This window comes from Lissotriton vulgaris, chromosome 7 (genome assembly GCF_964263255.1).
Source record: "Lissotriton vulgaris chromosome 7, aLisVul1.2, whole genome shotgun sequence".
Taxonomy (NCBI): domain Eukaryota; kingdom Metazoa; phylum Chordata; class Amphibia; order Caudata; family Salamandridae; genus Lissotriton; species Lissotriton vulgaris.
The window spans coordinates 413,523,383-413,549,375 of record NC_141695.1 but is presented as its reverse complement, the minus strand read 5'-3'; the positions used below and the strand labels follow the sequence as shown (position 1 = coordinate 413,549,375).

Genomic DNA, 25,993 nt, shown 5'->3' with positions numbered 1-25,993 from the left:
GTTTAATCCATCATCATTCTTTAGCTTTCTCCACCACCCCAGTTCAGATATGGCCATATGCAAATCAGTCTGATCCTGTGCCTCATGGGAACAGTCTAGCCCGAACTGCCAAGCCATGTCTTCCCTGGGCCGGAAACAAGCATCCTGGGACCGGTTTTGGGTTCATAACCCTCATCAGCCAGGCTATCTTGAATCCAGTGGCAAAGTGAGCAAGGGACCCATGTCTGGGCATACCCTGTCAACTTAGGGCGAACAAAGCGATACCAAAGGGGATGATGTACAGAATGTTTGAGCAAATCAAAACACTCACCCTTAGTCAACTGATCTGGGTTTAATCCATCATCATTCATTAGCTCACTCCACCACCCCAGTTCAGACATGGCCATATGCAAATTAGTCCGACCCTGTGCCTCATGGGAACAGTCCAGCCCGAACTGTCAAGCCATGTCTTCCCTGGACCGGAAACAAGCATCCTGGGACCAGTTTCAAAATAGGTGTGGTAGGGGTACTAACAGTCACAGTTGCCAAAGAAGGAAGAGGAGGAGGAGAAGGAGGACCGAAAGCCACAGTTGTTGAAACAACAGCAGTAGATACAGGGGCAGAAACAGTAGACACAACTGTAACGGGCGACCGTTAGGCCATCAGATCAGTGTGATATATTCTTTGCGGGGCATATGGAGGCGGGGGTCAGGTGTATAGCAATTATTCTACAAAAATATCATCTTCTTCCTGAACCACATATGATTTATCAATTTTTAATCTGGACCTTATATCTTCACATTCAACACATTTTTCCTGTTTGTCCTTGTCATATGCAACCACTTTCTGAGTTAGTGTCTGCATTCTCCCCTTCCGAGCTTCCTTCTCTGACTTTAATCGCTTCTGTGTAGCTGCATTCTGCCATGTCCTGAGAGAATCAAACATAGACTGCCTACTTCATCACTTAAACAACTGCTCTTGTAAATGCTCAATCTTTTGTTCATCGAAAGTGCATTGTCCCTCGTATATTTGTGCCATAATGTACTAAACATAATGTGGCCAAGACCATGCTTCACATACATATCAACATTTGGAGTGCCTTCTGGAGGCACCGGCTAACTTTCTTCCAATCGAGCATCAGTAGAACAATAGTAACAACACAAAGAAACCAACTTACTTACACTACGCATTCTGAAATAAAATTATGTTCACTATTTTAAGCCTAGTAAAACAATTCCAATTACTTTTATCCAAAAAACGGCCCTTTGACCGTACCAAATATGAACCAAAATGGTACCATATCCACAAAGAACCCAAATAAATTAACCTGATGTTTACAGGTCAAATGAATTAATTCTCCACTGCTGACTCTTCAGACCAAACGGTCAGATCCGAGAGTTTTGCCGTTCAGGACTCCAGTTGGGATGACCAATGGGCGAGGCACCGCCCGCAGGACAGACGGGGCAGCTGCGAGTACCAGGAACTCTTGGTGCAGGGATTCCTGATCATACCCCTGTCCGCGGAAGGGGATGGGTCAGTCACCCGAAGTAGTCCCTGTTCATTCGCCAACTAAAGGAAATGACCCAAATAGGGTCACCCGGGTCACTCACGACCACCTCTCAGCCTTTCATACCAAATAAAGAGTAGTTCAAACAGTAGAGAATACAAACCAATGCTTGTTTATTCAGATACACTCCGAGTGGAGCCCAGTCTGCCCAGTTGCTTAGGAGTGCTGCTGAGGGACTGACATCAGCAAGCATAAGAATACATTATGTACAATTCGAAACTAATGGAAGCACCCTCACCGTGGAATTTTCCAAGCAGATGCATCTGGGCAGTAAATTACAAAGGAGTAAGTTTCGATTCTGAGGCCGGGCACATATTATCTGCTACACAAGGCCATTCTGCCTGTGCTCACCTCTAGACAAGTGGGAGAAGGTCTACATCTAACAAGAAAGGTTTGCCCTAATAAGAACAGTACATTCATTCGTGTGGCAGAACTCAGCTCTGAAGAAACATAACCTAGAGAAGGCTGCTTCTTGGAAACGGCAAAAGATTAGTTTTGATTTTGATTTCAAATGGCGGCCATACATAAAATGGTGCAGCGAATGCTAACTTTACATAAAAAATGCTAAATCATATTTTTCTATTCAAACAAGATCACCTTTTATTCAGGTTTGACAAAAATGTGTCTCACCTAACACAACAGTATCCATTGTGGATGTTATGTTGTGTGATCTAGTATGTAATTACAAACAAATAATCTGTAGATTTATGACTCCGAGTGTTCAGTGGATTCACTTCTTCCAGTCTCTGGGGTTGGGTGCCTTGTCAGAAACTGTGGCCTTGTTAAGTATGGACATATCAGGCCCAGAAGTGTCTTGGCTTGTATCACTGGTACTCCAGGTCTCCTTCCTAGATGTGCCACTGAGACTAGAGCCCTCTTCGCTCTGAGGTGGAGGCAGACTTTTGGAGACACGGAGGTTGTGGGTCTGTATACTTTCCAGGGCTGTGGTCACTTGAACTAGCCCACATACAGCATCCTGACAGCATTGCCCCATGTCAATCTGTATGTTTATAGTTCTTCTTTCCAGGGTTGTTGTGGACACTGCCAATCTGTTATTGCAACAGGTAGCGGCATCAAAGCATGACAGGTATTCTTTGTGCCTCTGTCTCTGCACATGGTGTTCTTTTTCCATGGCAGCAATCCATCTTGTCCTTTCTGCAGCTGGTGTATGGAGCTTAGCAGATGCCTATTGACAGTCTTCATTTGCTCATTTGAAAGTCTTGAGATGATGGACTTCTCCAGACCGCCAAACATAAGAACTTTCTGCCATGTTGTCTGACACATTCCCAGTGTGAACTGCTGTTGATTTCCATCTACGTCATCTGAGTGTCCTGAGCACTGGTGTTGTTGTGTCCCTGCTTTAGGATTGTCCCTCATAATCGTCCACAAAGTCTGGTAGAGGTGTTGAAATTGGACTGATGGGCAGAGGGGTTGCTAATGTGTTTGGCTCCATTTTGACGTGCATGTCAGTAGCTTCTCCAGCCTCAAATGTTTCTCACACATTCTGGGTGTGATCAGTGGAAATGCATGTATATAGTTAATGTAAATAAATGAGTAATATCTTTTCACAATATTGTTGTAACAGTGCTTGATGTGTGTGCCATGTTGATAATGTATAGGTTTGTGTAGTGTAATCTTCAGCCCACTGAATAGCATGCAACTATGGTGTACTACAACTCCCATTTTGCACTGCCAATGTAGTGCAAGCATCTCAATGTGGTCAGATTTGCTTTGATGTTTTAATTGAGTAATTGCAAACAGTACGTTATGTTAAGTAAGTAAAGGGGAGTTGACTTACCCTGGCTGGTGCCTGCAGCATTAGAGGTGTCAATGTCAGACACACCCACCACAGTTTCTGATTCCAGTCTCTCCTCAATGAGTATCTCTATGGGAGTGGGAATGGAGTGCTTTGAGGATATACCACCCGTGCCCCAACCCTCAGCCATCCAGAAAACCACCTTCTCCTTTGTGCGGGATCTTATGGCATATCACCGTTTGCAGATCTCTGGGATGGTCCTCTTTGTTACCCCAAGCGAAATCACCTTCTCCAAACTGTTGTTCCATATCTTGATGTTCTGATTTTCACTAACATTGAGAGATGCCTTTCCTAATAGCTGGTCCATATTGGCCACACATTCCTCTGTTAGAAGTTCCAGCTCCTTTTCTGAGAACTTCACTTTCCCCTTCTTGATCCAAGATTCCTTGTCCCCATCTTCATGGGCATGGTGCAGTGCAATCAGAGGTATTTCCTTGCCAGTACTCAGACAGGTGCCCTCCTACCTTCCTGCACCATCCTAGGTCTGCTGGGTTGTGGCCACAACCTGTATTTGTAAACTTCCTGATCTGACATCATCATTCTGCATCCAGAATGCAACTTTTCCTAATTTGTGATTTCCTAATAGGAAATCACAATTTAGTAATTTCCTAAATTGTATTCCCTAATTGCGAATGCAAATGTGTTGGCATCATTATTAATGGAATTCATGTTTACGGCCATCTGATTTTGTGATTCCCTAATAGTGGCTTTTACATATTCACTATTTGGAAATTGCAAATCCTGAGTTTTGTACATATTGCCCTATGTTCCTTATTGTTGATCCTGTTACACCCTAAACTACTAACCTCTGGCATGACTCAAACTGCTATCTAACCCCTGATCCGACATAACCACTAGGTAATGCACCATGACCTACATTTTATGCTATTGTAAACCCATCTTCTGAAATTCTCACAGACTGTAGTAACTATTTTAACACCCCTTTATCAACCTTACAAACGTGGGTACTGATTCCTCTGTAAATCATTTACTTGGTAAGTGTATGTCCCTTAGTACTTCAGTTCGGCTAATTTGGGAGTGCCAGTCAATGGCTAATCAGCAGTTTAAGCTCAATTTATAGAACTTGGCAAGCATGTTTCAAATGGTATGCAGCAGACACAGTGTTTGTCTGTACTCACTGAATTAGATATGGCATTTTGTTCCAACTTCTCTGACCTGCTAGTGGGAGACACTGCGTGCCTATGGGTGTGGTCAATATTGCAACTCCTACAAGAGAGCCTGAGAGTCAACTACAAGATCCACAGACCCTTGGAGCTGTCGGCAAGGCATCAGTGGGAGACAGTCTGTGCCAGCAGAGGAAACATTGACTGAGCCAGACTACAGCTACCGAGGTTTGGAATCACAGCCTGAATAGTGAAACAGGTAGGTGATCAATGTAATATTTAACAGAAGTACGAAAAATGCATTTGTTCCTAATTTTTTATTTTTCTCTCACTTCTCTCAGACCCCCTGCCCTCTCTATACCCTCCTCTTCTTCCACTTCTGGGTGATTGTTTGTGGGAGCGGAGAAGAGAAAGAGTTAAATGTTAAATATAAGCGAAGAACAATAAAACAGAGGCATTCAAGTGTTTCTAATCTGGGCGGTCTTCAGTATCATTTTATGAAAGTGTGAGCATGTTAAGTTTATTAATTGTGCAAGTTTATTTTAATTGAATTGGGAATAAAAAGTTTGAAAACATGCCTTTACGATATATTGCATGGACCTGATAGGTTCCTGTAAAACGATTGTCTAAGCTTGTAGGGAGGCACAGATTGGCAGTGGAAAGAGACAGAATTCAGTTGCCCTGAGAGGATGGGAATGTGTGCGTCACCAGGACACCAGGAGGCTGGAATACTGAACGCTTGATAGAAATTGTGGTACGACACAGTTTTATGTGCACAAATCCTGCTAAAGCTATGAGTTAGTATACACCGCATTATTGGTAGGAAGTTGGTGGTGGTGGGCCTGGACCTGGGATCAGGGAGCGGAGGCAGGTAGCTGATGCTGGATGTCCCTAGCATGGCATGTATGCACCAAGTTGCTTTCTTGTGGCTGTCTATGACAGGTCCTGCGGTTCTTCAGTTTCTTCGTAAGTTGGGTGGATTGAGAGAGGGGTATCACTGAATATGGCCAGGTACTCTCCAAGTCCCCTTTTTACCTTTGTGGACCCACAGCCCTTGTGCGGATGGGGTCTCCCTCACTCCTTCAAGACAAGCATTAAGACCACACCATTCTTTTGGATTAGGGGGTGTAACCCCCAGCCGTATTTATTGCAAAGTTAAAAAACATTAGTTATTAACATGATGTACAATTACACAGAAAGTCCGGATACATTGTTAGACAGATGATGTAACATGGCTAACCTTAAACTCTAATACACACAACACTCCTACCGTAAACCTAACAATGCATTTATTTACTTTCTGCGTGTCCCCTCTAGAGCCTACAGCAAGGCCAATGACGGGCAGCCTCCAGATGCCAGCAAACTACAAAGTACTCCGCCGGAGTAGGCTTGCACAGGGGGTAGAGCTTATCGGACGGATACTTTGCTCCCCCCATGCCCTGTGCCTTAAACTCCATAACGGGGGCAGCAAAAATGTTGCATACTTGCACCCTGTTGCGCATGCGCGTTAGACGGTGGCCACAGGCCCACTTGAAAGAGTGCCTCTCCCGGCCACCGCACCCTGACAGCCTACCTATCGGCTGTCAAAGCACCTGGAGTTACGTGGTTCTGACCTTTAAGGACTGTAGACTATGCTTACCAAGCATGACCTTACCGCCACAGGACAGCATAGTTGCCCAACTATCTGTCCTCCCCCTCAGCTCACTAGGAAGGTCATGCCCTGTAACTCGCGCCCTCCAACCATGCTAAAATGTCCTCCGTGAATGCCTGATCCCTTTTTGAATGATAGGTGAACCCCGTCTTGCAAAAAAGAACCGATCACCCCAGATTTACCCATGTCCTATTGAATTCTGTTTAGGGGTCCTGAACTGCTTCTCAAACCTATTGTCGATCTGCTTTACCACATGATTTAATGCTCGCGCTGACTCGTCCTCTCTCTGTTGGAAACTTGGAATCAGGTGAGACCAGACGATCATAGCATTGGGGCATCTCTTTGCTAACCATCCAACCTCAGTGAGCGGCTCCTCAACTAAAACGCTTCATCCCAGGTGAGCCGGGTCGTTACCCCCTAGGTGCAGAATCCGGATTGCTGGTTGTCCCTTACTTTCTTTTAAAGCGCGGTTCACCAGCTCCCTGAATTGCCCCATATACAGTATGGTCTGTTCATGAAACTCTATTCTTGTTCCCAACTTATGCACCTTGACCGTGTGAAACTGCAAGCAAACATGAAAATAGAACATCTGTCAGTGCATTGCCCTACTGACAGGCTAAACCCTACACTACTGCACATGATACTATGTAACAGTGTACTGATGCAAACTTCTTCCTGAGTCACAGGATAAAAAAAACTTGCAATTCACATGTAACAGAACCAATGGGCTAGAGCATGTGCAGCCACACATAGTCTTTTTTGCAGTTAGAGGACCACCTACAGATCCACTTGACCTGCTCCTCCCTTAGACCCACTGCTACTGCCTTGGTGGCCACCCGAGTTCTAAAGGAGTGGGTCCCAAAGATAGCCGAATCCAACCCGGCATCTTGGATGGCCAAACCCATGACTCTTTTGAACGGCAAGATAGTGAGGATTGACCCATCGCCACGGAGCAGAAGTGGCCCTGACTAGGCCGACGTCTGTTGTGCCATAAAGGCCTCTAGTCTGGCAATGGGGCCGCACGTATTACCACCGCTTGCCTCCCCCATGCTGGATCTTTTGGGCCCCACTTTTTGGCTGTCATTGCGGTGTGGATCAACTCCCAGGTATCACACTCAATGATATACCATACATAAAGGAACATAAAACACAGATGATTAGTGCTCCTAGCCTTTGTATAAGAGATGCAGTTCTCCTGCCAGCACAAGGGTGCTGAGGTACTGTGTGATACAATACATAACTTATTATAAGTGTACAAGTACATGGGTGCATAGGTACTGTGTGACAAACCACAGGCAAATATTGCATTAGTGTACAAGCACACAGGTGCAGAGGTAGAGAGTGATATAACCAGCTTCCAATTTATACGTGTACCTGCGATGGGTGCATAAGATGCCATTTGACAACAGACTTCCAATTCATGTGTGTAACAGCACACACGTGCATTTGGCACTCTCTAAATTGTGACAACGAAGCCTGGGATGTATTGATGTGACATCACAAGTACTGATAATGTATGTAAGTGACAACACAGAGGCAGGCGCTTTGCAAGACTGACATCAAAGACTTGGAATATATTGACGTGACATCACCACAGCTTTGAATGTCTTGATGTGACGCCAATAGTAAGCAGGTTTAAGGAAAAAGGGTGAACCCGGAATCACTGGGACCTGGGTGCTAAACAGTATACAATGAGGTGGTCCCAGTGTTGTAACATCAAACGTGTCAGACAGACAAACAAATCACAATAACATACAATTGTAGAAAACAAGGTGCAAATAAAAAGCTTCGGTTGTTTTAGTGTTATTTAATCACACTGAAACTGATAGTCTTTTCCTCAGACAATTATTGGAGAGCCTACATTTTTAACATAGTTTCAAAATGACAGTGCCCCAAGTAGAAAGAAAAGGGTAGGGGAGGCTGTGACTTATTTTGGTAGTGAGGTAGAGTTTAAAAATAGTGACGGAAAATCACAGACAGTTCAGGCATATATTCCTCATATGCCAGTGCAACAGGTGGTCAAGTACACATTCATCATAGTACAAAATAAATGTACAATTTTGCCATGTAGCATGAGGTTCACAGTAAGGAAAGTACTGTTGAAAGGACTGGCAAAAATTCAAATGTAGACGTTTTAACCCCATTTGTTGTGTAGGTTCTCTGAGACCTTACGCAAGGGGTCTTCCTCAGGACAGTGGTTTGGGGTGAAGGGGGACCTAGAAGGGGACAAGGGATGGAGTGTTGCGTCCAAGCTGAGATTCACAAAAAACTACACAAAATCCCATTAACTGTGTTGGGCCATTATAATTACCATGAGTGAAAGGGAGGATTCTCACTATCAATGGTGGAGAATCAAGGAGCTCCGTTGCTCACAAACAAATGGCGGCAAGAGTGAGAAAACACCTGTAGAGTTAAGGTGACTGTCAGCCATCTGTTCCACAATGAAGGGAAAACAAAAATAAGGGTTCTAAGTCAAAACAATAGCTCACTCACTAAGCCAGTGAATGGCAATCCAGGCAAATCAGGATGGCCAAAGCACGTTACCGGAGTCATAAATAAATTAAGGCTCCTGAGTCAATCAGGGGAGAAACCAGAATCAATATGTGAGGGGAAAACAAACCAGCTATAAATAATGACCAACAGCGTGGCGGTCAAAAATACATTACAAGTAATGTTACCCAATGTGAACGGGTGTGCAGCATGCAAGTGCAGCGCGTAGAGGGAACTAATAACACAGCGCGTGGGGCAGCCAAGAATTAGTCAAGTGCTGATGAAGACACAGTGGAGGCAAATATATAAATGCAGCAGAAGAAACTAAATCAGAATTGAGTGAAAAGCGGAAGCCGGCGAGTGAACGATAAGTGAAGGGCTAAATTATTTGTATGGTAGTTAGTACTAGAAAGGAGTGCCTCTGCATGGTTAAGGTATCAAGTTTAGAAAGGCTGATGGTGCTCTGAAACAGATCAAATGCCCCTGTTTAGCAAAAAAGTGAAAATGGCATGGCCCTAGTCGGAAAATAAATGTTCTGGTATCGCAATGTGCTCAGTGAAAGAGCTGCCACCATAAGTGTTAAAACACGGGGCCCTTAAGCTCTAAAATACATCAATAGTCTGTGAAGGGCAATTGGTGTGCCCTCTGTGGATAAACAATGAAGTGTAACCTTGTCGCAGAGCGCATTGTTGGTGTGCCATGTGCAGCAAATGTCAGAATGGTAATCTACAACCTAGGATGGCGTGGCTGCGAACCCGCGTCAAAAAGCAGCCACGGAAATGACTCGGCAGGCTGGTAATTGAAATGCTCCAACCCAGTTAATGGGATTTTGTGTAGTTTTTTGTGAATCTTAGCTTGAGGAAAAGACGCTCAGTTTCAGTGTGATTAAATAACACTGAAACAACCAAAACGTTGTGTTTGCACCTTGTTTTTTACAATTGTATGTTATTGTAATTTTTTAGCCTGTCTGACACTTTTGATGTTACAATACTGGGACCACCTTACTGTATGCTGCCAATCGTAAGCAGCCATGTTTCAACCTGAAAAAACGTCAAATGGTTTGACCATTCCATGGCAAATAATGGTCACTCCATGGATGGGTAGCATTGCGTTCTTTGCGCTCAGATGACCAGACACATTCTTAATACACGAGTAAGTTCTATGATAAAATGTGGCATGAAATTAGAGCGAGCTAACCAGGAAGTCATCACTCTTTAGCAAGTAAGGATATGTTTGCTTCCGCAAGGATTCGTTTGTGAAACTACAATGAGAATAACGGGTAATATACTGTATATACACCTTGCTGGCTGACCCGAAGCAGCGCTTTTAAACTCTACATTGAAATCAGACTTTCAATTCTGACCACTTAGCAAAGCCTCGGTTGTATTACATAAGGGACATTGAAATCTGACTTTCAATAAGAGCGCCTAGCCTAGCGCCAGTTGCATTAAGTGAGGAACATTGAAATCATACCGCCATTTAAGAGCGCCTTGCATAGCACAGCACCAGTTGCATTTACATGAGGAACAATGAAATCAGACTGTCAATGAGAGCGCTTAGCATACCAGCAGTTCCATTAAGTGAGGAACATTGAAATCAAAAAATTCAATTAAGAGCGGCTAGCTTAGCACCAGCTGTATTACATGAAGAACATTGAAATCAGATTTTCATAGAGACATTGAGAGCGCTTAGCGTAGCACCTGTTGCGTTAGCTGCTCAACATTGAAATCTGGCCATGACAGGCTGAAGTCCACTTGCGCCCAATGCAAACTGGGGCCAGATCACAGGATCTGCGCTGAAACACACAGTGTGCATTCTGACTGCTACCTTGTACCTTATTGTTTGACCAGCAAACATATCCTCATTAGAATCACAATCACACAACTTGGTCACGAAATGGCATCCCATATATCGGAACCTCAGTTTGCTATGCATTATCACCAGTGATTCATAACAGCCATTTACCTGGGTGAAATTCTAAATTCCAAGTTTTTTTTATTAGTTACTCTTGTCGTTACGATTAGTGTAAGAGTGTGTCGGCTCATTTCAGGGCTGGCTAAAAATAGCATAGTTGAAATAAGACATTATGTTGAGAGCAGTTAACATAGCCCAACTGCATTATATGAGGACACATTCATATTTTTTAGGCACGGGGAGATTAAGCGATCCCCTGCCTTACTCCTGCATATCATGTGATGCAGTCGTGCTAAGATGGACATGATAATATGTGGGAACCACCCCACAGTAACACACATGCTGTAACACGTGCTGACACTCATGCGGTAACACCTACGTGGTAATGCCCAGAAACGTCCATGTGGTAACATCACGGCAACCACCTCCATGTGGTAACAGCCACTTTGATAACACACGGTAACACTTAAACAGTAACAACCACTTGTTAACACCTAAGTGGTAACCCTTACACGGTAACAGCCACTTGTTAACACCTACGTGGTAACACACAATCACAGTCATGCGGTAATACCCACGTGGTAACACCCCCACGGTAAAAACACCAACGCAGTGAACACCCACACGGTAACACCCAAGCTGTACTCCTCTCTTCAGCAATGCGGGCATCTACCCTCGATTATCTAGGATCCAACCCCCCAGCGATAACCTAAAAATGTAAATGTACCTAAATGAGATGACAGAAACGTGTTAAAAACCATTCAGAGCATAAAACAGGCTGTTTATTTAAGGTGGTAAAAGACCTTGCTGGATCACATACAGCTGCCATACCCCCCCTCTCTCCAACACGAAATGTGATGAACTTGCTCAATATTTTACATCTAAAATTGATACCATTTATAAAGACATAGCAGCCCAAGAGGAATCCGTCATTGATGTATTTCCATCCTTCACTACTTCTTGTCCTCCTCCGGCCTTATTGCAGACCTGGCCCAATCTTGTACCAGCTACCCTTTTAGAAATTTTAAACATCATTAAATCCGGCTCACCTTTGGACCCCCTACCTATTTCGGTTTTACGTCAACTTGAGTCTTCTCAATTAGATGTTATCTGTACTTTGTTAAATGCTTCTCTTGATTCAGCCACGATGCCTCAGAGCTGGAAGCATGCAATGGTGACCCCACTTCTTAAAACACCAACGGCAGATCCAAATGTTGCTGCCAACTTCCGTCCCATTTCGCTGTTGCCGGCTTTCTCTAAAATCCTGGAACGGCATATTCATGCACATTTATCTCGTTTTGTTGTCACCAACAATCTTCTTCACCCCTCTCAGTCAGGCTTCCGTCAAGGTTTCTCCACTGAATCCACTCTTTTAGGAGTAACTGAGAATATTCGCCAACTACTCGATCGAGGTGAAACAGCTGCACTGATATTGCTTGATCTCAGTGCAGCCTTCGATACTGTATCGCACAGTATCCTTCTCAGTAGCCTTGCCTCTTTTGGTATCTGTGACAAAGCCTTACACTGGCTCTCTTCCTTTCTTACTGACCGGACCTTTCAATTTTTTTTCCAATACTTCCACTTCTAATACTTATCCTTCTCCATATGGTGTTCCCCAAGGTTCTATTTTAAGCCCTCTTCTCTTCAATCTTTATGTTGTTCCTTTAGCACATGTCGCTCATCACTCTGGTCTCAATCTTTTTACTTATGCAGATGATTCACAAATTGTGTTTTCCTTATCCCAAGCTGACCCTTCATCACCTTCCTCTTTACAATCAGGTCTAAGGGACATCTCCCGCTGGATGAGCTGTAATTTCCTAAAGCTCAACAGCGATAAGACGGAGGTGCTTATCTTCGGTAATAAGCCTGACCTTTGGAGCTCGAGACATTGGCCGTCAACTATGGGCGACTTACCCATTCCATCGGAACGAGTGAGAAATCTCGGGGTCATTATCGATAGGGAGCTATCGATGAAGGATCAGGCTAACAAAGTTGCAGCCACCTGTTTTATCATTCTTAGATGGCTGCGAAAAATCTTTTGGATCCTTCCTTCTGACACCCAGAGATCTGTTGTGACGGCGCTGGTGACCTCTAGATTGGATTATAGTAACGTGCTCTTTCTGGGGGCGACCAAGGCGGTCATGCGCCGTCTCCAACTAGTTCAGAATGCCGCTGCTCGGCTTCTGTGTGGCTGTCGGAAATATGATCCAATTACCGAACGCATCAAACAACTCCATTGGCTCAACCTTGATAAACGAGTCAAATTCAAGGCCCTATGCTTTATGCATAAGATAAAAATTGAAGTTGCCCCTACTTATCTGCAATCCCTGGTCAAACCCTATGTTCCCGCACGTTCCCTCCGTTCCTCCTCCCAACACCTTTTCTGTGTGCCTAAGTTTAGGCTCACTAGAGTGGGTGGCCGTTCCTTTTCTGTACTGGGACCCAGACTTTGGAATTCTCTTCCTCTGGACTTGCGAGTGGAGCATTGTCATCTTCGTTTCCGTAAAGCCGTTAAGACCTGGCTTTTTGCCCAATAACTCTTTCGGTTAGCCACAAAGCTTTCTCTAGTTCTGGCTTTTGTGATATATCTCCCTTTGGATTACTATGCTATACTGCCAATTAGCGCCGGGAAACCCTCACGGGTAGCTGTTCGCGCTCTACAAGATAAATAAATAATAAATAATAATAATTTCACCTCCACTATTGCTAGAACACTTCATCTCGAGTGTGAGTCATGACACCAGGGCCCCAGAAGCTGACTTAAAAAAAACACCACCTCTGTACTGGACGAGAGGCCATGTGATTGGACATATAATTCCACTGGGAACCATACATTAAGTAATAACAACAACGGCTATTCAATGTGCTCAAAATAGCCAATACTGTGGTATGAAGAGCTCCATACAACAATTCATCATTATTTACAGATGCTCAATACTATGGTATGAAAAGCTGCAATCAATAATTTAGCATTACTTACGGATGGGGAAGATAGTGCACAGGTTATTCACTGAAAGCCCCGGGAGCAGTGTCCTATCAATAATCAGTTAATTCATGTGTTTCTATCACAGTGCACGTGTGCAGAGACTTATGAGGCAGGGTCGGATTGGGATCGCAATTCGGCCCGGGCACTGACGAAAAAAGTGGCCCACATTCAAGAGGCGTGGCCCATATTTAAGGGGCGTGGCCCACATTCAAGGGGCGTGCCCTTTCATGAAACACCATTTGCACAGACAAGGAATGAAAGTGGGAGGATACTGTTCTTGCACCCGACACAGGGCCAAGATGACAATGGCCTACATGCTGAGCAACTAAAAAAAATAGCAAGGCCCCTTTTTGTCACAAAATTATTCCAGCCCTCCAGCACAGGAGCACCTGAAAAGCAGCAAAGCCCCTGCTATTACTAACCTACTCAGCCCTCCCCAGACCTTCAGCTCAGGAGCACATGAACAGAGGTAAGGCCCCTGCAATTAGTAAATTAATCAGCCTTCCAGGCCTCAGGAAAATGTCCTGGCAGGGGAGCACAAAACACAGCTTTCTGGGTCATCCAAGGTAGCCAGGTAGCCAGGGGGGAGGCTGAGGTGAAGCTGGTGCATGGGAAGTGACTTCCCAGTGTGTTCTGGCAGTTTGAGTATTTACCATTTACTGTAGTATTACCCTTGTACCTGTGTATGGTACCCTTTTGTAACTTGCACAATTCACTTTTCTCTTGTAACACACTGTTTGCTACCTCACACTTTTGTTTGCTTTAGATACTTGCACAAGTGCCACCATTGCCTACGTAACGTTTGTTCTTGTGCTGGAGTGTCTGCCATTAATTGCAGTATTATACCTCTACTTGTATTTTGTACGCTTTTGTAACCTGCACACATATCTCTTTTTCCTCCTGTAATGTATCGTTTGCTCCTCTTGTATTTTGGTTGCTCACTATTGTCACTTTTGATTCATGTAACTTAACGTTTGCTTTTGTAATTTGTCCACTTATAATTTTCTCCTCATGTATTATTGCTGTTCCTAGTGTGAAGCGCTCTGACACCTTCGGGTAAAGTCTGCGCTATATAAAATCGCATAAATAAATAAATAAAAACAAAAAAATTACAAACATCACCAGGCCCCCACAGCAAGACCCATTCTTCCTCGCCCACTATGCCCTGAATGTGAAGGGCTGTGGGCGAGGTGTTAAGACTAACACCGCTTCTGGGCTGCATGGGCGCCAGGGGGCCGAGGTGCAAATGGCTCAAAGGCCTGAGAAACACCTGGCCCCCAGGGAGGCCGATTATTGCAAACAATCACCCCTCCCCAGCCCAGCCTCAGCTTGATTGCTTGGCAGGGTAGGGGTGAAGGAGAGCCCACAGCTGACAATCTCTGTCTGCAGAGGCTGCTTTCACTTTCTCAGTCTCTGTCTCCGTGCACTCTGTGGGCCGTTTTTTTTTCCTCCCCTTTCCTAGTCAACTCTCTGTGGACTGGGACAGGGGAGAAAAAAAACGGCCCACAGAGGGCACTGAGGCACCGGCCCTTCGGCCCATTCCCGAATGCCCGCCTTGCCAATCCGCCCCTGTTATGAGGCGAGTTTGTTTAACATGTAGTGCATGCTTACTCCCGCTTGGATGGTAGTACTAACATGGATGGAAATTCCTTAGAGCAGAAAAGCAGCTGTCTATTTTCAGCAGACTTTTTCCCTCCCATTAGACTGTAGCGCCGAACTGTAGACTTCAGGCGCACAGTTCTTCGTCAAACAGTTTGAGATGGGCTGGGTGCGTCATAAGGGCCAAGCAGTTATCTACTTTCAGCCAACAGACTTTACACCACGCAATACCACTTTAAACACCCGGGCCTAATTTATGTGGCCATGCGTCACTTTTACGCCGCCGGTGCGTCACTTTTTGTGACGCACCAGCAGCGTAAAAAATGAGCCTTGTTGCACCATATTTACAAAGTGACACATCCAGGTAGATGTGTCACTTTGTAAACCCCTGCGCTACATTATACCTGCACCAGGTATAATGTATGCAGGGGGGCATTCTGATGCAAGATTTCAGTGCGCCACTTCTAGGATGCAAATGCATCAATTTCTTACGCCTGCCTCACAACAAGCGTAAGACTGACGCAGGCACTTTCACATGGGGCTTGCCCCATGTGAAAGGACACATTACTGGAGTTGCGTCACTTTTGTGAAACACTCCAGCAATGCGTCACTTTTGTGCCATACAGATACGTCAGAAATACTGACGTATCTGTAACTCCTTGCGCAATGATGCGTCATACTGTAAATATGACGCATCATTGGTGTCGCAAGGAGGGCGCAATAAAAAGTGACGCATCCCTGTTTTTTTTTTTAGTTTAAAAAGCTTTATTAGATCAAATATACGAAGTAAAACATCAGTACAAAATACAATTCACAATGCAATGAGGAAAAGGAAATAAAAAGGTATAAAAGGATGAAAAAACCTGATAAGTACAATATAAGTGTGAATTGCAAAATACGGAAAATCCCCAAGAAAAAGGGAAAACATAATGCATATACTAAGAGAAAATGCTTTTTTAAAGTTTTATGAGTAAGAAAGAAAAGAGAGAAGGAAAGAAAGAAAAAGAAAGGAAAGGAGAGAGAGAAAAAGGGGAAAGAAAAGAGAACAGAAAAAGAAAGTGAAAATAACATAGTAAGAACAATAAGGCATATTATGTTACACACCTGGAAAGAAAATCAGTTAAAGGTAACCATAACAAATCTCTTTTTTATCAAAAGAGAGGTAGTTGTTGCATGAGCACGATCAAGTCTATGGTGATGGCATAACAGGTTCCACCATGCAGTATAGGAGATTTTAGAACTGTCTTTCCAATTCGTAGTAATAATCGAAATGGCTATAAACAAGTCTATAAATTTACGAACAACATTAGAAACATTCCATATAGGAGAAGAACCACCTAAAAAGATATGAACAATATCAAAAGCGTTGTTGGAACCCAAAATATCATTCAGCTTGCACCATATGTTTTTCCATGGGGGATTAACCAGGGGACATTGGAAAAACATATGAAAGATGTTGCTGTCAGGGTGGGAACAAGACCAGAATTGACTAGAGTCTGAGGCTTTAAACTTGAGGAGGTCAGAAGGGGTAAGAAAAAGTCGATTATAAAAAAAATACAGAGTCTGAGTAGTGCTAGCTGAACGAGACACAGAGTGAATCCCAGACCAGATGGAATCCCAGACAGGAAAAGAAAATTCCTGTGCTAGATCCTTCTCCCAAGCAAGTTCGGTTTTGGATTTTGAACGATCAGGTATAGAACGGTAAAGGATCTTATAAATAGTAGCAGCTTTGTGTGGGGTGGTGAAGTCTAAATAAATAGAGTTTGATGGAATGTCATCCGAGAGGGAATTGTGGTATGAGATAAGAGAAGAAAAAGTGACCTTAAAATCTGGGAACTGGGAAGAATACTTATTAGATAAATGAAAGGACGAACAAATATCAGAGAAATCAATTAAAGAACCATGGGATAAAAGTTTATCAGCAAGTATAATGCCTTTATCAATCCATTCCTTCCAAAAGAGAGCTATATTATTAATGTTAAAGGAGAAATTGTACCATAACGGTGTGAGGGAATGCAAATAAGCTTGAGAAAAAGAGGAGCGAAACAGTGAGAGGGAAAGCGCCCTGGAGAGTTTGAAGGTGGGTGAAAAGAAGCGTTTAGGGGGTTGAGATAAATGAGTGGCAGCGAAAAAGGGGAAAGGCGAGAGTTGTGCCAACTCCAAGGCACTCCATGCAGTAATAGGAGGAGAGGGTGAATCAGATAGAAATGGCCAAATTTGTTTTAAAGTGAAGGAAGAATGAAAACGAACAATGTTCGGAAAGTTTACCCCTCCCAATTGCTTTGGATGTTGAAGGCGAGAGAGAGATATCCTGGCTTTGCGGTTATTCCAAAGGAAACGAACAAAGATACGATTAATTTGTGTAAAAAAGGAGGCGGGAAGAGAAATGAGTAACATAGAGAGGTAGAAGTTAACAATGGGGAGAAGCATCATCTTAATGGTTGACAATCTACCCCACCAGGATAATTCTAATTAATTCAAAAACTTTATTCGATCATTAGTTAATAATCATAAAAGTACATACATACATAAGTAATAAAAACATAAGGTTACAACAAATTTAAGAATAATCACGTATCAAGGAGCATGTTATTCCTCAAGCGTATCGCCTTTAAAATGAATACAGCAGTAAAAAAACAGATGTCCTGCGAATCAAGTCCAAATAAAAGCCCCATGGCCGATACAATAGTGAATACATTATATTTTTTAAAAAGCGGTTTCAAATATAATTTTCGAAGGTGAAGATAAAAAGGGCATAACAATAAAAAGTGCTCTGTGCTTTGCTTTGTGGTCCCGTCACATGGACAGGGGGCAGTAGTATAGGTCTTCATATCAGGATACGCGACAAGCAAATGAACAATCCCCATCCGTAATCTTGTCAATACATATTGGTGGGATCGGATAGTAACCATTTTAAGGTATCCTGAGAATCCCATTTCTACCTTTTTATACCTATCGTAAAAAACATGTGTGGAAAACTGAGCAGTAGCTACATTTCGCTTCCCCATACTAACCCTCAAAATTTCATGTTTAAGCTCAGTCTTCGGGATATCTAAAGCACAAAAAGGGTTATCGTGCACAGTAAGATTAAAGACATCTTTAAATGCTTGAATAATATAGTTAAGCCAGGTGATACGGGAACATTTATCCATGTGGAGACAGTCTAAAATAATCTTTCTTGTGAAACCCGTCTGCTCCTTAACCATATAGATATCCATACTAACAGAGGTCTTAATCTGATCAAGTCAGAAAGATGTTCCAGGCCAACCTCCTGATGGATCAGTTTTGTTGAAGCAGAAGACGGTAAACACAAGAGTTTTTTGACAAATTTGTTTTCCTCCACCTGGAGCATATTGTTATTACAATGGCCCCACACACCTGAGCCATAAAGGGCCAGAGCAACACATTTATGGCGGTATAAGTACAGCATGTCAGGTATCCGCCTAGAGCCTAACTTGGATGCAAACTTAAATATGCCAAAAGAACACTTGGCCATATTAGCTCTTACATTAATCATTTCTGGCGCCCACATCCCCCCACTGTTAAAAGTGATACCCAAATAACAGAATTTGTCAACCACTTGTATAGTTTGGTCCATAACTGTAAAGGGCCTTAAATTTTTGATTTTCTTACCGCAGGGCATTATAAAAGTTTTTGAATTATTGATTTTTAATTTTCTCCCATTAATAAAATCTGCAAATTTGTTCATGAGTTTTTGCAGCCCAAGGGGAGTTTGTGAGAGCAGAACCGCGTCATCCGCATAAAGCAATATTGGGATGGAAAGGCCGTCAGCGGTCGGTGCATCTGCATTGACGGTCCGTAGTTCAGACTCAATTGCATTAATAAAAAGGGAGAAAAGAAGAGGAGCAAGGACACATCCCTGCCTAATTCCAGAGCCTACCTTAATACTAGGTGTACACTCCCCCGATTGCCCATAACGTATCTTAGCCGTCAAATTCCTGTATAATTGGGCCAAGAAATAAATAATATCCTGTGGAGCGCCCATATCCAATAAGGTTGACCACAGAAGACCATGGTCAACCAGGTCGAAGGCGCTGGTCAAGTCAGCAAAGCAAAGAAACAGCGAGCCTTGTTTAGCCCGTGTATATTTGCCTATAATGAGGTCCAAATTTATGCACTGTTCTATAGTGCCTAACCCCTTACGGAATCCAAACTGGGAGTCCGCAAGGACCCCTTTACTTTCAATTCATTCCTCCAGACGACTCAGTAATACCCTACTCATAATTTTTAGGGAAGCAGTGAGGAGAGAAATCGGGCGATAGTTTTTTGCCTCACCCCTCGCCCCTTTTTTGTAAACCGGGATAATGATTGATTCCCCCCAGGTCTGTGGGGCCGCAGTCATTGCAGCTGCATTAAAAACCTTGGTTAACAATAGGCTCCAGATGGAAACCTCGGCTTTATAAAGATCAACGGGTACCCCATCAGGGCCCGGTGCCTTTCCCCCCTTACTGACCCGGATGGCAGCATCCACCTCGGAGACTGTGATGTTAAGAGGTAGGGGGGTGGTAGCTGCAGCCTCCCTATCACCCCCTACAACTAGTACTTCAGGGTTAAAAATACTAGAAAAATGAGCCACCCATTGTTCCTCAGTCACCTGAGCAGACATTACCGGGGCTTCATCATTTTGAAGAAAGGGACTGTTGACAGTGGACCAAAAAAGCTTAGCATCCTGAAGATCCACTGCCATGGTCAGGTTGTTCCAGGCCTCTTCCCTTAGTTCCTGTTTCCTGTCCTTCAGATGAATTGTGTATTCCCTTCTCAGGGCCCTAACTGCTTCCTTATCCCTGGGTTTACACTTAAGAGCGGCTTTAAGTCTTTGTAAGGATTTTGTGCATTCCTTGTTAAACCATCCCCCGGTGTTCCTAGGGCCTTTCGGTTTTATACCAGTTAAGATTTGTGCAATGTTTTTATTAATAATATCAAAACTAGCTTAAAATATCGGCATTATCCTTATCGGGTTCAAGACAGCATTCCACCTCATCTATACAGGCTGACACTATGGTACATAGTAAACGTTCCTCATTTTGCCTACTCCATTTAATTCTTGGGCCATTGGATCTATGTGGGACTACATCTGTCACTGCACCATGCAACGCCTTTACCTTATCCCCCCACAAAGAAAGATACATTGTTAAACAGTTGTGGTCACTAAGGGCTGGGTCAACTATTGCAGGTGAGGTACACAAAGCCATAATGCTGGAGGAGGCGATGAGGTAATCGATAACCGTGGCACAGTTCCTACCAATAAAGGTCGGTACCGAATTTCCCTCACTGTATACGCCAGGTAACATGATGCATAAATCCATTTTAAGCATAAAAGTGTTTAGAGATTCCCCATAAGCCGAATGTAAAAAGTGGGTCTGATCTTCCCCAACCTCCCCACCATACCCACACACCCTTTTGCCAACGAAGGGGCACATGTGAATGTTGAAATCTCCACCCCACAAAATATCAAAGGACACACTACTGCAACCTCATAGCCTTTCCACCTCCGCATCAAGTTCATCAACCATAACTGTTTTAGAGTGGTTAAAGACATTGTTATAGTGATTTATTACTAGGACATTTCGCCCATTCCTATGTTGTAACCATAACAACAGAGTTCAGACCAACAGTCCGGTGGATTTTCACTTGAACGGGTAACCTCACAGAGAGCAGTATCACCATCCCACCACTGGCTCTCCCCATGTTGGATGGCTGTGCATGACAGTCATAGGCAGCATACCCATCAAGATAGACATCTTCGGCCACCCAGGTCTCCTGGAGACACAAGATGTCATATTGGGTTATAAATTCTAACCATCCTAGACGATCTATCTTATTATTCCACCCTGCAATATTCCAACTCGCCATCTTATAGCCCCTTTCTGTTAAACTAACGGCCTCAATAGATAGTGGGGGCGTATGGATGTAGGTTACTTCCCCAAGCACGGGGTCATCAAATAGCCGAGTGGGTGTTATACTTCCATTGTCCAGGGTAGGAGAGTCTGGGTTGCATTGAAGCTGGCCAATATTACGTATATCACAACCAGAGTTACAAGTAACATTATACCCTTTGGGTGAGTTAACTTCAATGGGGCATTTTACCCCCATGCATACGCCCATATCTCTCCCTGTGTCTCCACAAAATCCCTTACCCACCTCCCCTGTGGCTTGTTGGCATCAGTCACAGTCTTCCAGGCCACTAAATACGTCAAACCTATTGGTGGTCTCCTGGGGCGTAAAGGGTTTAAGATGATCCATTCTCCTATGTGTTAGGGAATTATACCTTGGGGCTACAATATTCCACCCATACGAGTCTACTGCTATAGATGAATGATTACCATTAAATGTAGGGCCTTTATTGTAGACGGGTGGGCGGTATGGATTTGAGAACATTTGCCTCAATAATGGGGGGGGAGGGGCTCGCTGAGATTGATGATTGGGTGGGAACACCACTGAACGAGGATAAAAATATGTAAGAGGGCGGGGGGTAATAGATTTACTACCGGGATCAGAGGACCAGTTAAGTATAAAATGAACGGCATTCTGGTCTCTAAAATTTATGACCACTATGTCTCCCTCAATATCTTTGGGTCTTCCTCCCAGCCAGGGGAGACGGCGAACATGGACAATTTCTCCATTGATATTATTTGAAATGGGTCTATATAGGCTTAACCAATGCGATATTTTGTTTTTCAACTGGGCAAAGCCCTCCCGTTTGTTCTTCTCCAACTCAGGTACCCCAGTAAGGACTACCACAAAGGGTACAGCTTCTGGTGGAAGTTCTGTAAGGGGGCCCTTGTTATAGTTACCTCGAGCAGATCGCTCGTTTCCCCTGTCTCTCTTATTATTCCCTAGGACTTGACCTGTATTATTCGTCGGTCCATTAATCGTTACAGCCGGGGGCAAAGTGGATTTACTCTTAGATATAACAGAGTTACCCTCGATGTAATTTCACTCACAATATGTAAGGATTGAGGCAGGATGGTAGTCTGGACAGGGGTAGGTATAGTAGTTATAGCTGGAATACCTGATGAGGTAGGTAAAGTTGGAATTTGTATAGTGGGATTAGGCAATACTTTATTAATTGCTATCTTAATTCCCAGTTCATGCTCTATCTTCCCAAGTCTATCATCCAATTTATTAAGTCTTTCTACGATAGCCAGAGTATAGGCCCTTAATATAGACTCTATGCTATCGATCAAGGCACCGTTTGGAGGTTCCTGTAACGTCACAACAGCAGGAGGGCTGTCAGAGGTAGAGATGACCGGATCTATTATGGGGATTGCGCATGGATGTGTAGGTGATATAACTATCTTTCTTTTATCTGTTATTTTTACCCGTCCTCCCATACTACTGTCATCATTTTTAATGCCAAAGTCAGCATGATTAATTTTCCTCTTAGGTAAGTCAGATTTTTTACGCCTTTTGTAGGAGGAGGGCCATACATTTTAACTGGCGTGACTTTCTTTGCCCTACTTTTTACTGCTTTAGTTTGCTTAGGAATGGGGGTTATTTGTGCCTTAGTTATAACTATAGATTTAGTTGTGCTTGGATGAGTAACATTAGTTGTCAATATGCTGGTTGTGTCTAGGGGTTCAATTTCACTCGTAGATGTTCCCTCTCTAAATATTAGAGGAACGCTGTCCTGCGAGGGGGTACAGACATTCTCAATAAGGGTACCTTCCCCCGTAGAAATAATTAACACTGGTGAAACAGGTAATGGTCTATTTTTTAGGCTTTCAACCGAGCGCCAACGCTCAGCCCGAAGTTCTGCAAGGGTAGGGGTAGTTGGAGTATCCATGAGAGATTTCTTAAAATAATTATCTAATTTCCCATTAATCAGGCTCACAGGTTTCTCAGGGCCAACCAGCTCCGGAGTTAATATTTCAATGGACATAATGGTTGAAGATATAATATACCCCCAGGCACTTACACAATAGTCCTGGGCAGTTCAATGGTCGACCAGGGATTCTGGCCTTCGGGCCTCTGAGGGCCACAGAGGGCCCGCCCTTTGCCCGGGCTTAGCCCCGGGCACTCCCGCGCGCTCCCGCGCAGCAGGACGCAGCAATTCTTATAGGGCGATTACTCCAGTTAGATGAGGGGGCGGGGCAATGAGGGAGAGCAGCCCAGGTGTAACGGGCGCGGGGTTTCCCTTGGACTCCTGGGAGAGTGAGTCCACACCCCTTCGCTCACAGCCCTCCTGTCCCAGTCCACGGCCACAGGTGTTCCAAAGTGCTTCTGCCCAAGTCCCAGGGCGACGCGGGACCTGCGAAGCGGGTTCCGCTAGCAGCTGCAGGAAAAACGGCAGTTGGGGTCAAGCAGCAACCCGACCCAGTCACAGGCAGGCAAAGTAGGTATGTGTCCCGGTTCTAAAGCCAAGCGGGGCACTTTATCTCGATCCGAGGGGGCGGGGCGATGAGGGAGAGCAGCCCAGGTGTAACGGGCGCGGGGTTTCCCTTGGACTCCTGGGAGAGTGAGTCCACACCCCTTCGCTCGCAGCCCTCCTGTCCCAGTCCACGGCCACAGGTGTTCCAAAGTGCTTCTGCCCAAGTCCCAGGGCGACGCGGGACCCGCGAAGCGGGTTCCGCTAGCAGCTGCAGGAAAAATGGCAGTTGGGGTCAAGCAGCAATCTGACCCAGTCACAGGCAGGCAAAGTAGGTATGTGTCCCGTGTTCTAAAGCCAAGCGGGGCACTTTATCTCGATCCGAGGGGGCAGGGCGATGAGGGAGAGCAGCCCAGGTGTAACGGGCGCGGGGTTTCCCTTGGACTCCTGGGAGAGTGAGTCCACACCCCTTCGCTCGCAGCCCTCCTGTCCCAGTCCAGGGCCACAGGTGTTCCAAAGTGCTTCTGCCCAAGTCCCAGGGCGACGCGGGACCCGCAAAGCAGCTGCAGGAAAAACGGCAGTTGGGGTCAAGCAGCAATCCGACCCAGTCACAGGCAGGCAAAGTAGGTATGTGTCCCGTGTCCACCAGGATAAAAATAATGGAGACCAACATTCTATAAGAGCAGAGAGCTTGGAAAAAATATCTTTGTGATTAAGCTTACTAGTATCTTTGATAGAGTTAGCATACAAAACACCCAAGCATTTTATACTAATTGGATTCCATTCAAAACCCGAATCCAGAAACATATGTGGAAGACAGTGCTTATTAAGGGGTAAAACTTCAGATTTATTGATATTTAGCTTGTAACCAGAGACAGAGGAATAGTCTTTGAGTGAGGAAAAAAGGGCAGGCAGGGAAGTAGAAGGGTTAGAAATATAAAGTAAAATATCATCGGCATATGTTGTGAACTTAATATCTAATGATTTATAAACAAAACCAGAGTAAGAAGTGGAGCACCGGATCTTTTCAAGGAAAGGTTCTAATGCTAAAATAAAAAGGAGGGGAGACAGAGGACAGCCCTGTCGGTGCCCCTATGCAAGGGGAAGTAAGAAGACTGAGCGCCATTAACCCATATAGAAGTGAAGAGGGTTGAATAGAGTAGTTGAATAAGATTAATGAAACGAGGACTGAAACCGTGCCATCGTAGGGCCTCAAACATAAAGTCCCAATTAACCCTGTCAAAAGCTTTTTCAGCATCAAGGGTGATGGCCCCAAGGGGGTCATTCATCTTAGAAGCAAGGCGAATAATGTTGAGAAGTGTTCTAGAATTATCCGTAATGGATCTACCTTTGACGAAGCCGGATTGATAAATATTGATAAGATCTGGAACAACAGTATTTAATCGAGAGGCCAACATTTTTGCATATATTTTACAATCTGTATTGATTGAAGAAATGGGTCGATAATTTTTGCATAGCGAGGGATCTTTATCTTTTTTGGGGAGTAAACATAACATGGCTTGAGTAAAAGAGCCTTTGGATTCTCCCATGGCGAGAAACAAAGCTATCAAGGAGGAGAGGTGAGGAATGAGATGTTTTTAAATTGAAAATAAAAACGAACCGCAAAGCCATCAGGACCAGGAGACTTATCTTTGGGTAAAAGAGTAATTGCTTGTAAAATTTCTTGTTCAGAGATGGGGGCATCCAATGAGGAGAAATCAAGATCTGTAGAAGAAGATTTAGGTATATTAAGAAAGAAAGAGTCTATTTGCGAGCGGGATGGAGTAGATTCAGGGGTATATAAAGAGGAGTATTATTGAACAAAGCACAAAAGAATATTTTCATCTGTACTATGGCAAATACCATGCGAATCAGTAATGACAGCTATGCTGGATTTTTGTTTCTTGATTTTTAAATAATTGGCAAGAGATCGACCAGCTTTGTTGCGCCCACCATACATTTTGGAATTCAATTTTAAAAGATGATTGCAGGCCGTTTCACAAGAAAATGTATTAAATTGGAGTTTAGCTTTAATAAGAGAGGCAAGGGCTTCTGGGGAGTTAGATGTATAAAAGAAGTGCTCCAGATCTTTAATCTGTTCAAGTATAACAGAGGACTTGGATGGGGCCTGCTTCTTTTTACGAGAGACATAGTCAATGATAAAGCCTCTAGCCGAAGCTTTAAAATCGCCCCAAACTAAATGAAACTGGGAAGAGGAGTTAAGATTATTGTGAAAGAATTCATCCAAAAAAAGAGTAAATTGATCAATAAATTGAGGATCCAGAAGGAGAGAATTGATAAAACGCCACCGACCGGAACTAGGAGCATGTGAAGGAAGATCAATATGAAGAATGACAGGGGCATGGTTGGAAATAAGAATTGAACCGATTTCAATATTTGTCATGAATTGAAAAGTGTGTTGAGTGAGGAAAATATAATCAATCCGGGAGTGTGATGCATTAACAGGGGAAAAAAAGAAAATTCCATGGTATCAGGGTGAGACAACCTCCAGGAGTCAATTAATCCTCTAGAAGAAAT

At 43.9% G+C, this 25,993-nt stretch overlaps 1 protein-coding gene across 2 annotated transcripts in view; it reads left to right on the top strand.

Moving 5' to 3' along the window:
- Nucleotides 1-4,630: 4,630 nt before the first annotated feature.
- LOC147701763 (sulfotransferase 2B1-like) overlaps nt 4,631-25,993 on the top strand; it is a 524,091-nt gene continuing 502,728 nt past the window's right edge. For both annotated transcript variants that reach the window (XM_086930379.1, XM_086930378.1), the window contains exon 1: nt 4,631-4,745. The gene's annotated coding sequence lies outside the window, so the exon portion shown is untranslated. The remainder of the gene's footprint in view (nt 4,746-25,993) is intronic.